The sequence below is a fragment of the Nycticebus coucang genome, chromosome 16, assembly GCF_027406575.1.
Source record: "Nycticebus coucang isolate mNycCou1 chromosome 16, mNycCou1.pri, whole genome shotgun sequence".
NCBI classification, from domain to species: Eukaryota; Metazoa; Chordata; class Mammalia; order Primates; family Lorisidae; genus Nycticebus; species Nycticebus coucang.
This window is the reverse complement of record NC_069795.1, coordinates 85,837,448-85,849,755: the sequence shown is the minus strand read 5'-3', so window position 1 is coordinate 85,849,755 and position 12,308 is coordinate 85,837,448. Positions and strand designations below refer to the sequence as shown.

Here is a 12,308-nt window from a genome sequence, read left to right as displayed (position 1 = left end):
TAAAATTTAATAACAATACAATGTTAAGATAAGGACTAGAAACAAAAACCTCATAAAGAACGAATGAACATATATACATTCAGAAAAGAACTCCGACAATTGCTGCATCGAAATATTAAGCAATATTAATAATAATAATAATGCAAAGAAAGTAACATTCACATTGTCAAAGAAGAGTATGTCTATTATAGAATGCCTTGATTCTGAGATTCAGTATGGAGTCATCACTTAACTTCTTAAAATATTTTTATTATTATTTTAGTTATTATTTTAACTTCTTATTAATTTTTTAATAATAAATAATTATTATTTATTATTGTCAAAAATAAACAACTAATATTTATAAATAAAATTAAAAGATAATTTCAAAAAACAACATTTATATCTTTTTAGAACCTGAAACCAGGTATATACCAGAGCCATCTTTTAATCAATACTTAATTATTATTATTAATAATTAATAGTTATTAAATTATTTCTTTTCCACTAGAATATGTTGAGATGGAGGTGGCTGCATCACTATATTTTCCTCTCATTTCCCATCCGTTTTCATTCGTATTAGAGGAATAAATGGGAGGGGGAGTGGGGAAGTAGGAACTGATAAGACAGTTGTGGACTAAAATAAACTTCCCTGTCATATGTCTTGTTAAATGTGGAGTAATCCCCCTACCTAAAATGTCTGTACTCTGAATGTTCCCTCAGTACAGGAAGCTTAAAAGTGGGGTACTCCTGGCTTCTCCGCACCCTAGCCAGGGTCAGCTGCAAATGGGCCCATGGTGTGTGGACCTTCCTGTTTCCTCCCATGTCCTCTCCTCCTGAGCCAGCCTGCCCTCAGACAGTGTGTGTTCTCAGCTGTCCTTCACCCAGTGTACACTCAGCAATCAAGACCTTGAACGTGTGGGAGGCTTTTTTTGGTTGGCTTTTATTGACTTTTGTTTTTTACAGGTTGAGGGAGTCAACAGAACTCGCTTGGGTTCGCTGTCGGGAAGCCCACTAGCCCAGAGACATAGGCCACCCTCCCCAGGCAGGTGAAGTGACGCAACCAGGGAGCACAGCAGGCAGGGGTAGCCGGCTCTTCATCAGACCCAAGGGTTCACCAGCACCCAACAATCACAGCCCACGTAGTAGGCACTCAGTATGCCCTTAATGAATTAAAGTAAAAGCCGGGACAAGAACTTAAGATGTCTCTGTTTCTGGCTGCTTAGCCGACGCTGCGGCTATGGCTCCCAAGAAGCACAGTTCCATGTGCTGCTTACCGTGTGTGACCTGGAGCGCATTGCTGCTCGGCCGGCCCTCCGTGGGAGCCAACACTCTGGCCCTGGAGCTATCGCTCACAAGGTTTCATCGGGGGATCTTGAATCTACCACAGCCTTTCCCCTTCCCCTTTCTTTCTTTCCTACCACACTGCTGAGGTGATGCCCCTCAAGCAATTTCTCTCTCGAGTCTAGACACATGTCCTCTCTGGCCCTGCGCCTCCTCCTCTCCTCAGATGTTTTCCATTTACCACAGGGAAGCCTCTCCTCTTCCTAACTTCTACCGCAGCAATCCTCCCATGAGCCCCAAACCACTTTCCCAGACTGGCAACCCTTGGAATAGGGCAGATGATACCTCGAGCGAAAGGTGAAGGGAGAGTTTCTCTTTGTGGCAAAATTAGACATTATAAAGAGCCAGGTTCATCTGCCTTTTGAAGGCCTTGAAAATGCCCAGGAATTTTCCAAAAGCCTCAATCAATATCCTAACCTTCAGTTTTTCTTGTACCAGTAAGGCAGCTAAAAACTCAAACAAAAATATCACCCTATATTTAAAATTATGAGAGTGTATTTTATTATTTTTAACACTAACATGCCATGCTTCAGTTACCATATATTGTGAGGACAAGAAACTTAAGATTGAGATGGAATGGGGGACCAGTTGCTGTTTAAAGCATTATCTACCAAGCACACTTCAGCCCCAAAGAACCAACTCAAAAATCCCTGGAACCCACACATGGGTAAGTTGCCTTGTGATCCTTAGAGAATTCCTCAGTAGCTGGAGTTGAAAATAGGAAACATTCAGATTAATCATTTGGAATAATGTACCTCCTCTCAAACAAGGGCCATTTTTTGAATTTAATCAAACGATTTTTATAAGGTAGAGTCCTCGTCCTAGAGGACTGTGTTTTCACTTCAGGCACAGAGTTTTACTACAATCCCAGGAGCCCTGGGTCCTGCGACTCCTCCTTTTTCAAAGGCACCTTTGAAAGTCACTGCCTCTGTCCCTTCCACTCCATCTTTCTGGCCACTGCCCTCTGTCCTGTGCTTGTTATTTCTTGCTTAGCCTACTGCATCTTCCCCTTCCTGCCTCTAATCTCTCCCAAAGCAATTTGTCTTGCACACCACAGCAAGCTCGATACTCCCAAGTGCAACTCTGCCCTGTTGCTGGCATTGGTGAGGATGGGCTAGGCTGCACTGCAGGAACAGACACCCCCAGCATAGCAGCGGCTTAAAACATGCCTCACTGTCATTACATATCATTTTTGGCACCTGGAGAATTAACTTCTGTGTCATTACTGTCCTCATTCTGAGATCCAGCCTGATGGACCAGCCCCTGTTGAAAGCATTGCTGAGAATGTACAAACGAGAAAAGAGCTCCAGCGGGTCTCACATTGATAATCAAATGTTTGCCTGGAAGTGGCAGATGTCACTTGTGCTCACAGTTCATTGGTCAGAACTGGTTCGCGGCCCCACTCACAGACGGCCGGGAAATATAGTCCTGTCATGTGTCCAGGAGACGCAGACCCAGAAATGTTCAGTGAACAGCAATAATGACTATTATAGGACCCCTTTGCTTAAAAAGCAAGCAAAAAACAAACTGATTGTTTCTCAAGTGTTGTAGAACAAAGTCAAAATCTAAATGTCATCTAGTCAATGAAACCACCTATAATTCTCCTAGCCAGGAAAAAAAAAATACAAAAAACCCTTCTCTCCTCTGTCGATTTATAATGATTCAATCTGTGAATCTGTGCTCCACATGGCACTTAAGACAATTTATCTTGTTTTAAAATGACTATGATTTATTAATTTATCCGTAAGGCTAAATAAAAGGGACTTAAAAGATCATCTGTAGTTCTTAAATCTCCCATCTACCGCTGCCAAGTCTTCTCTAATCTGTTTAAAAATCCACAGTTTGTGGACATCAGTACCTTTCAGAAAGCCCATTCCCACCCTTCCAAACTTGAACAGCTCTGATTATTTAAAAAGCAGAAATAATAACACATTATCAGCACTTCATCATTTGAAACTAGTATCCACATGCCTCTTTTCCAAACAAAAAAATCAAGACACCACTAATAGAATAAGAAATTTTATCTTAATAAAATTTTCGTTGCAAAGAAAACCTCTGGTTTAATTTAGCTTGCTGAGTTGCTCAGACGCTTCTCAGCTTCTGAACCGTGATGTGGATAATCACTTCAGAGACCAAAAGACACCAAGGCAGCCACCCTGCCTTGTTTACCGGAGAACTCAAGGGTGACTTTCACACAGCTGTGGAAATGGAAGTGTTTAGACAGAGGCTGTGTGGTCCTGGACAGATGTGCTGGTGCTGTGACTCACTGCCAGACTGTCCACCTGAACTGCTGGGAACACCATACAACATGCTCTGGGTGGCCCTGAGCAGAGAAGTGGAGGAAACCTTCAAAACACTCTCCCTTGTTACCAGGAGAACAAAGGTTACATTTCAGTACCACTGCCCATCCTCTGATGGCAAATAACACCGCCTCTGTTCAGAAACATCCTTAGAGTTTTCCGGTCCCTTCTTTCATTGTCCTGTGGAAGAACACAGCTCTTGAAAAGAACACGAACTTCAGAATCATTGCCACTTACTCACAAGTTGCTTCAGTTTCTCAAATCTCACTTGTAACAGAGACAAACAATACTTTCTCAGACTGTACTAAGGATCAGGTAGTAAACAAAAAGCATGCTGCTATAACCTGGCTCAGTAAATTGCAGCTCCTCCTAGTCTTCCTTTCAGTCTAGAGCAACCCAGGCCCTTGACCCAGACATGGCACAGCAGAGGCTGCAGACTGGCTTCTTCCAGATGTCCCCTTCTCCTCTGGGTAAGGATTCCATGGACCTCGGGGAACATACCACCCAGAGGCACGTTCCACTTCTAGACCACTCTCCGTGAAGCCAAAAGTCCAGAATCCCCTGTCCACATGTCCATTAATCCACTGGTTTCCCCACTCCTGTGCTACAAAGGAATAAACTGCAATGCTAGAGTGTGCGTCTCTAGGCTAAGAGGCAGCCGTGTCCAGGGTGCAGGGATGGGCTGGAGTGGATCCTGACTATGAGCGTGCATGCTGTGTGTGAGGCCCTTACCCTGCAAAAGTGATCAGGCCTGGGAAAGAAGGGGGTGAGCTACAGGCCAGCGGCCTCATTGTGTATTTCCCTGCCCTTCACAGTTATTAGAGCCAGAACTTGTTCCCTCCCTCTTCCTTCTTTCTAATCCTAATCTAATCTGATCCCTGGTTCTGAAGCTTCAGTATTTCTTTCCTCATACCCCACTGTAGGGATGCACTGAGTTTGCTTACCCACTCATTTGTTGATGGACGTTTGTTTTTCTCTACCTTTTGACTATTGTGAATAATGCCATTATGAATATTGGTGTACAATTATCACTCAGAGTTCCTGTTTTGAGATTTTTGAGGTAAATATCTAGGAGTGGAATTCCTGGATCATATGATAACTATTTTTAACTCTTTGAGGAACTACAAACAAGTTTTCTGCATGGCTGAGCAATCTTACATCCCCACCAGCAATGTACACATATGAGATTCCATTTTCTCCACGTCCTCACCACCACTTGCTATTTTCTAGTTGTTTTTGTTTGTTTGTTTGTTTGTTTTACTTATAGCCATTCTAGCCAGTGGGAAGTGGTACCACTTTGTGGTTCTCATTTGCATTTCTGTAGTGACCGATGAGGTTAAGCATCTTTGCACATGTCTGCTGGCCATTTGTATATGTTCCTTGGAGTGATAGCAAGGATAACTTTTAACGAGGTAACTGACATTCTAGGGAAAATGAAAGGGAAGTAATGCCAAGACTAGCTTGAAACCACTACTAACATCCAGACACTCCAATCCCCCACCTTGTTCCTAAACTTCTCCCCCGAGGCAGGATGACAAGCTCCACACTCGCAGAATTTCTCCAGGCTTCTCAGAGCGTGGACTCACTCTGCACCACTCAACCCAGAACCCCCCTGCACACCCACATCCCCGTAAAAACATCCCATTCTCATCTTCAGCCCCACAGTTACATAGCAGCTGGGACCTGGATTCCCTTTATGGAAGAGTCCAAACGCTTGAGTCATCTGCTCCAAGGCCCCAACAGAATGACCACACAGGAGTGTACACTGCATACTCCCCAAATGCTGGAAGACCCAGGGTTAAGGAAGCAAGTCACACCCCACCCCATCCAGGCAGGAACTCCAGGCTCTGCCTCTTTCAACCTCTCCAAACACCACTTCCAGTACTGAGAAAGGAGCTACAGAGAGAAAACTATCAATACCCTTCCTCCTACGGGGAAACCGAAGCTCAGAGGGGGATGCACTTGCCCAAAAACACAGCTTGATACGAGTCTAAAGCTTGAGTCCTCTGCGCCCCGGACTTTCCTCCTGTAAGCAGCACAATATGGCAAAACAAATGTTTAGACACACTTATGTTTAGAACACAAATCTAGGCCATGATTTGAGTCAAGATCAGTTTATTCTATGCCTTGATTTTCTCATACAAAGTGAGATCGACGGTAACTTGTTATTCCTTCCCCCTGGGAGAACCAATGAAATTCCGTATATGTACATATATAGACATACACACACATACACGTATATATATGCTCAGATCTCCCTGGAAGGCAGGAGCTATATAAATATATGTGTATGTTTGTACTTACACTTTTTTTCTTTGTGACCTAGTTGAGGTGGAGAACCATTTTGGGGACTAGGTGAAAATGGCACATACTAATTCTACTTGTTCCTTCTGCTTGCTCTAGTCAAATGTTCCCAGGTAAAACGAGTGCCTTTAACTCTAAAGAGGATAGAAGATTCTCCTGCCATTGTATTAAAACCCCCAACGTCTGAGCCCCTGGCTCTGGGTCTGCATTTGGGCCTCGTGTTGTGAAAGGGACATCTGGGGGAAAGTGACATGGTGGCCTGCCAAGACCCCCAGACTGTCACTTACAGACCAGGGTTCAAGTACAGGCAGGCAACTCACAGCTGATGTGAGACCTCAAATAAGTTACTCTCCTGCTCTGGGCCTCAGGTTTTCCATCAGAAAGATAAAGGCATTGGATCAGACCACCAGATTTCAATCTTTTTTAACCTCAAAAATCATTTTTAAAAATAAAATGTCAGGCTGACCCCCAATGTATCAAAGCAGACAGAAATGGAACCTCTCTGACTAAAGCTTCCCTCCCTCTCCCCACCTGGAACTACTTGCTCAGCCTCCAGCTCACTAATTAAAATAGTCTATGATTCTATATCATGAAATTGGCCAGTTAGATCTAGAAAAAAAACAAGAGGCTGTGTAGGGCAGCAGGATGGCAGGGGCTTGCAGGGATAGGAAAAGGATGGGTGGCAGAAAGTAGGAAAAGAAGTCCGGATGGGAATCTTAGGCAGCAGCACTGTCTTTCACCTCAAATTCCCAGAGAGGAAACTGAGGCCAGACTGTTGAGATATAAACTTTGTAACTTTTTTACCCAGGAAGTTTTGAAAATCATAATAAGGAAATGATTATAGTGTGCTTTGAGCTCTTCAGAGACAAGCAGCATTTAGAATATAAGGTGTTATTACCTCCATTGAGCTCTCTTTTGATTACCACTGTGCTTGAAGATGTGGGCCGACCACTTTTATTTTTCAAAATTTAGGTGTTTTTAAAAAAGTATTCACATGTGCCATACCTATAATCAATCCTCATAAGCTCATTCTCAGCTTCCTTGTTACAGGGGAATTTAAATGTTCAAAGAGGTATTATACAAGCTTTATTAGCTAAATTAGCAGTGCCCTGTTTACGACATCTGTCCTCTCCAGCTAAGTCTCCTTGCACATTTATTTGGAGGACTGTTAAATTAACAGCAAAACCAATATTATATTTGGAATTTTTTTTTTTTTTTTTTTTTGTGGTTTTTGGCCGGGAATAGGTTTGAACCCGCCACCTTTGGCATATGGGACCAGCGCCCTACTCCTTGAGCCACAGGCGCCGCCCTATATTTGGAATTTTAAAGTCAAGTACCAAATATCATTCAACAGATGTTCTACACAAAAACTTATCTCTAAAAGACCCTGATCGCTAAAAGGCCCTGGGCTAGTTGGTTCTTTGACAGATGGTCTGTTGTTGAATCTCAGAAATCAATGCCCAAAAAGGGGCACTTTTTTCATCACTACATCGCTTGAGCACTCAGCTTGTCTTGGAAGAGCACGGGATGTGAAATCATAAGATGTGGCTCAAGTCCTAGTTATAGTGTGAGTGGAATGGTGGACCTTGGGGAATCATTTCACTTCTTCGGTGCTAGGTTTTCTCCTCTGTAAACTGGAGTAGTCTCCCTCACCTGCCCTTTATATGGGGCTGCTCTGAAGATGGGCCAGCTATAGTTGCTTGTACCTAAAATCCTAGAATTTTGGGAAGCCGAGGTGGGAGGATCACTTGAGGCCAGGAGTTGGAGCAACAAACTCAACAACAAACTGGACAAGAGAGTGAGACCCTATTCTCTGCCAAAATAAAAAATAATAATAATCAAGTGATGCAGAAAGTCCTGTGTGACCTTGCATGAATGTAGGCTGAGAGCACAGTCTCTGAAAGGAATCAGACAGATCTGGGTTCAAATCTCAGTACTGCTATTTACTAGCTATGTGATCTTAAACAAGTTGCTTACTTGCTCTGAAGCTTACGTTTCTTATCAGCGATATGAGGTTATTAATAGTATTTGTCTCATAGGGCTGTTTTGAAAATTTAAAGCACAGAGCCCAGCCCTTGACTATGGACTCAAGGGTCCATCGGTGCTGACATTTATTAAAAAGCTGCAACATTGGGCGGCGCCTGTGGCTCAGTCGGTAAGGCGCCAGCCCCATATACCGAGGGTGACGGGTTCAAACCCGGCCCCGGCTGAACTGCAACCAAAAAAAAAAAAAAAAAATAGCTGGGTGTTGTGGCGGGCGCCTGTAGTCCCAGCTACTCGGGAGGCTGAGGCAAGAGAATCGCTTAAGCCCAGGAGTTGGAGGTTGCTGTGAGCTGTGTGAGGCCGTGGCACTCTACCGAGAGCCATAAAGTGAGACTCTGTCTCTACAAAAAAAAAAGCTGTAACATTCCATGTGCCCAAGGGGTTACTGTTGTTTCCTCATAGTTCTGCTTGCAAAGCACAACAGAAGTAAAGGTAACTATACACCTATTGTCTCTGAATGGCCCAAGTACTCTTACTAGAACGAAAGAAAAAAGGAAATACACTGTGGCCCAGAATGGGGCTCCAGAGAAATCCAAAATGAGCTGTGGTCTAAAAACGACTTCTCTCCAAGCCTATTTTTAACTGGCTGTGAACTTCTCTAATACGCAAAGAGTGATGCTGGGCTCCCTGAATAGCTCTGCTGACGAGCTGCTGCCTGCTTCTGCTACTATGTGAATTTATGGAGTTCTGGTCTCACACTTCATTAAAGAAATATACGATGGTGCTGAGACAGGGGGCCAGACACCTATAACTCGCGTCCTGGTCTCCAGTTATAAATCTTAGTGCCTCATTCACTGAGGGAAGAAGAGTAACTGAAGAGATGTTATCACCTGCTCTTTTGTCATGGGCTCTCCATTTTAAGTTGTTTGCAACCGACAGCTTTATTAAGAAATCACCAAAGAAAAGATCTAGCCAAAAGCATATTCCCAAATTTGTTAGAAGGGTTTTCAGTCACAAGCAACAGAAAACTAAACTATAGTGGCTTAAACGAATGGAAGTTTATTTTTTTCACATAAAATATTCAGAGGTCAGTGACTGCTGGTGCCAGTTTAGAGGCTCTGTACGGTCATGGCTGCTCTGTCAGGTTGGCATTGCTGCGCTTTTCCCTCATGGTTGCATTCTGGCTGCAGCAGCTCCAATGGTCACACACACCCCCTAAAAAAGAAAGAAGAGAGAGAAATGTGGCATCCATGTCAGAGAATCAAAATATTTCGGAAGAACTCTGTGAGGCAATGGCGACAGCGGCGGCGAGAGGATGAACAACAAGTTCAATGCCTTGAAAGATGATGACAGTGGGGACCATGATCAGAATGAAGAAAACAGCGCACAGAAAGATGGTGAAAAGGAAACAATGGAACGAGACAAGAATCAGAAAAGCAGCAAAAGGAAGGCTGTTGTCCCTGGACCAGCAGAGCACCCCCTGCGGTACAACTACACTTCCTGGTACTCCAGGAGAACCTCCGGCTGTCCTGCCAGCTCACAAAGCTACAAACAGAATATCTAACAGATCGGCCCCTGTGCCCCTGTGGAGCAGTTCTGGAGGTTTTATAGCCACACAGGATGCCCCGGGTACCTGACAGGCCACAGTGACTTCCGTCTCTTCAAAGAAGGAATTAAACCCATGTGAGAGGATGATGCGAATAAAAACAGTGGCAAGTGGATTATTGGGTTGTGAAAGGGCTTGGCTTCCTGTTGCTTGGAGAATCTCATCCTGGCCATGTTAGGGGAACGGTTCATGGTGGGAGAGGAGATCCACGGGGCTGTGGTCCCTGTCTGCTTTCAGGAGAACATTATTTCAATATGGAATAAGACTGTCAGCAACCAAGCAACCACAACCCAAATCCAGGATAGGCTTCAGCGGGTGCTTAACCCACCTCCCAGCACCGTTGTGGAATACAAAACTCACACCAACAGCATCAAAATGCCAGGCAGGCTGGGCCCCCAAAGGCTCCTTTTTCAAAACCTCTGGAGGCCACAATTGAATGTGCCATGACCCTCTCCATCTCTGAATGGTACCATCATTGAAGCCGGCATTATCTGAGTCTCTTGTTCTGTTGGCGTGCTACCTGGAAGATCCTTCTGTCCTGGACAAGAGGAATTGGAAGAGCATCTTATGTTTCAATAACAGGCTGACACACAGCAGCTACAACATCAGCTGAGATCACTTAATAAATGGTGCTAAACTAAAAATTATACATATATATATTTCTGAAGATCCCTCTAGCAGTTTTACCCTTTTACCTTATTGGCTAGAATTGGGTCAAATGGCCACCCTCGTTTTACAAATAATTAGGAATAAAAAGGTCGGATATAAACATTGACTCAACCAAGAGTGTTTACTATATCTCCCAACGAAGGTCTACTCTATTGAAGGAACAAAAGTGAATGCTTACACAATGAACACGGAAACTAAGGAATGAATGTTGGACACAGAGACCTCCTCTTTGACTCAGCTCACCTGTTCTTTTTTCCTAATCCTCTATTCAGGTATCACACATCTGCATTTCCTTGATAGCCCACCCAAAATCCCACAGTAGCATTAATCTCCTATACTTTACTTCCTCCTCACTTGTCTATCTTCCTAACTAGACCCCCTGGTGCAAAGAACATGTCTTGTTTATCACTACCTTCTTTGCGCCTAGCAGTGTTTGGAATATACTATATAACCTGTAAGCAATTGTTGCTATATTTGTTGATGATGCTTCCAAGAAAACTTCCAAAAAATGAAAATAACTTATTGCCCAGTACACACACAAGTAACGCCTTTCAAATTCCTCTTTTGAGTTGGTCTATCTAAAAAACTAGAGCCAAAGTTGTTTAGGTGGCATAACCAATTAGATATGAGAGCAAATTATTGTGATTTCTCTAAATGTAAATCAAAGTATTCAAAAAAATTATTTCTGTTAACTCTAAAATATTGCAAATTAGTTTTCACCACATTAAATCTATTCCTGATTCTGAAGTCTTTGACCTAAACAAGGAGTAAAATCTCAAGACCAGAGAATTATGGTTTAAAAAATCATAAGAGAGTGGCTCGGCACCTGCAGCTCAGAGGTACGGTGCCAGCCACATACACTGGTGCTGGCAGGTTCAAATCCATCCTGGGCCTGCCAAACAATGACAACTACAAACAAAAAATAGCCAGGCGATATGGTGGGCGCCTGTATTCCCAGCTACTTGGGAGGCTGAGGCAAGAGAATCACTTAAGCCCAAGAGTTTGAGGTTGCTATGAGCTATGATGCTACAGCACTCTACTAAGGACGATATAGTGAGACTGTCTCAAAAAATATATATATATATATATATATATGTCATAAGAGAAACGCTATGAGTTGGGTGTTAGAGAGAGCATTTATTTGGTGATAGGGCGAGGAGTCCCTACACTGGCTGTTGAATAACTTTTCTGTTTGCCTTGGAATGGCCCTGACTTCTTTCCAATTCCTGCAGACTCCGTGTCCAGCCCCCAGTTTAGTGTCTTCATTGTGTTGTAGGGTTTTGATATGCACGTATGTAATAGAAATGGCAGGAAAAAAAAATCAGAGTTGTTGTCTGGGATTAGAACACATGAGATTAGACAGGGGTGTGAGGGGGAGAGATAATTCAGGAAAATAATTAACAAGGGCCTTCAATCGCTTCTCGGCCTTTTGGCTAAGATCAAGTGTAGTACCTGTTCTTATCAGTTTAATATCTGATACGTCCTCTATCCGAGGACAATATATTAAATGGATTTTTGGAGCAGGGAGTTGGAATAGGAGCTTGCTCCGTCCACTCCACGCATCGACCTGGTATTGCAGTACTTCCAGGAACGGTGCACCCCCCTCGGGGGGCTATTTCCTTCGGTTTTTTTAAAAAAAAAAAAACAAGGGCCTTCAATTTGGGGCTAAAGTGTTTGGACTTGACTGCAAGAGCAATGGGAAGCCATGTTTGTGCCGAGAATCACATAAACCAAGCTATTAATTTACAAATTTCCCCCTGGTAAAAGTCAGGAATGCGGAGTGGAGAGGTGAGATTGAAAGATAAAGATCAGTGATGAGGATTTGCAGTGACCTACACAAGAGGTAAAGCATGTCTGAACTAAGTTTGATGGCAAACTTGTGGCTAAGAAGTCTGATGAAAGGCTTGTTGTGATGTGAAAATCAGATATGTATCTGGTCACTCCACCAGGCAACCAAACCAGACCAACCGAAATGCTGGGGGGATTCTGGTGAACTTTACAGGCATGGAGTGGCAGCCTCTTGCTCACCTCCAACCCCAGCCTTCCTTCTTAACACTGTTACAGGGCTTGGTCAGCATTCCTGAGCCCGCCCATGTAATGTAGAAGCGCAGGGGATTTAACAC

The 12,308-nt window shown here is 43.5% G+C and overlaps 1 non-coding gene and 1 pseudogene across 2 annotated transcripts; both read left to right on the top strand.

Moving 5' to 3' along the window:
- Positions 1-8,958: 8,958 nt before the first annotated feature.
- LOC128567771 (eukaryotic translation initiation factor 4E type 2-like) lies at positions 8,959-10,044 on the top strand (annotated as a pseudogene). The gene has a single exon (XR_008374927.1). The product of XR_008374927.1 is annotated as a eukaryotic translation initiation factor 4E type 2-like (transcript).
- Positions 10,045-11,598: 1,554 nt separating this feature from the next.
- LOC128568333 (U2 spliceosomal RNA) lies at positions 11,599-11,789 on the top strand. Its single transcript, XR_008375137.1, has one exon. It is a non-coding gene; the product is annotated as a U2 spliceosomal RNA (small nuclear RNA).
- Positions 11,790-12,308: the final 519 nt, after the last annotated feature.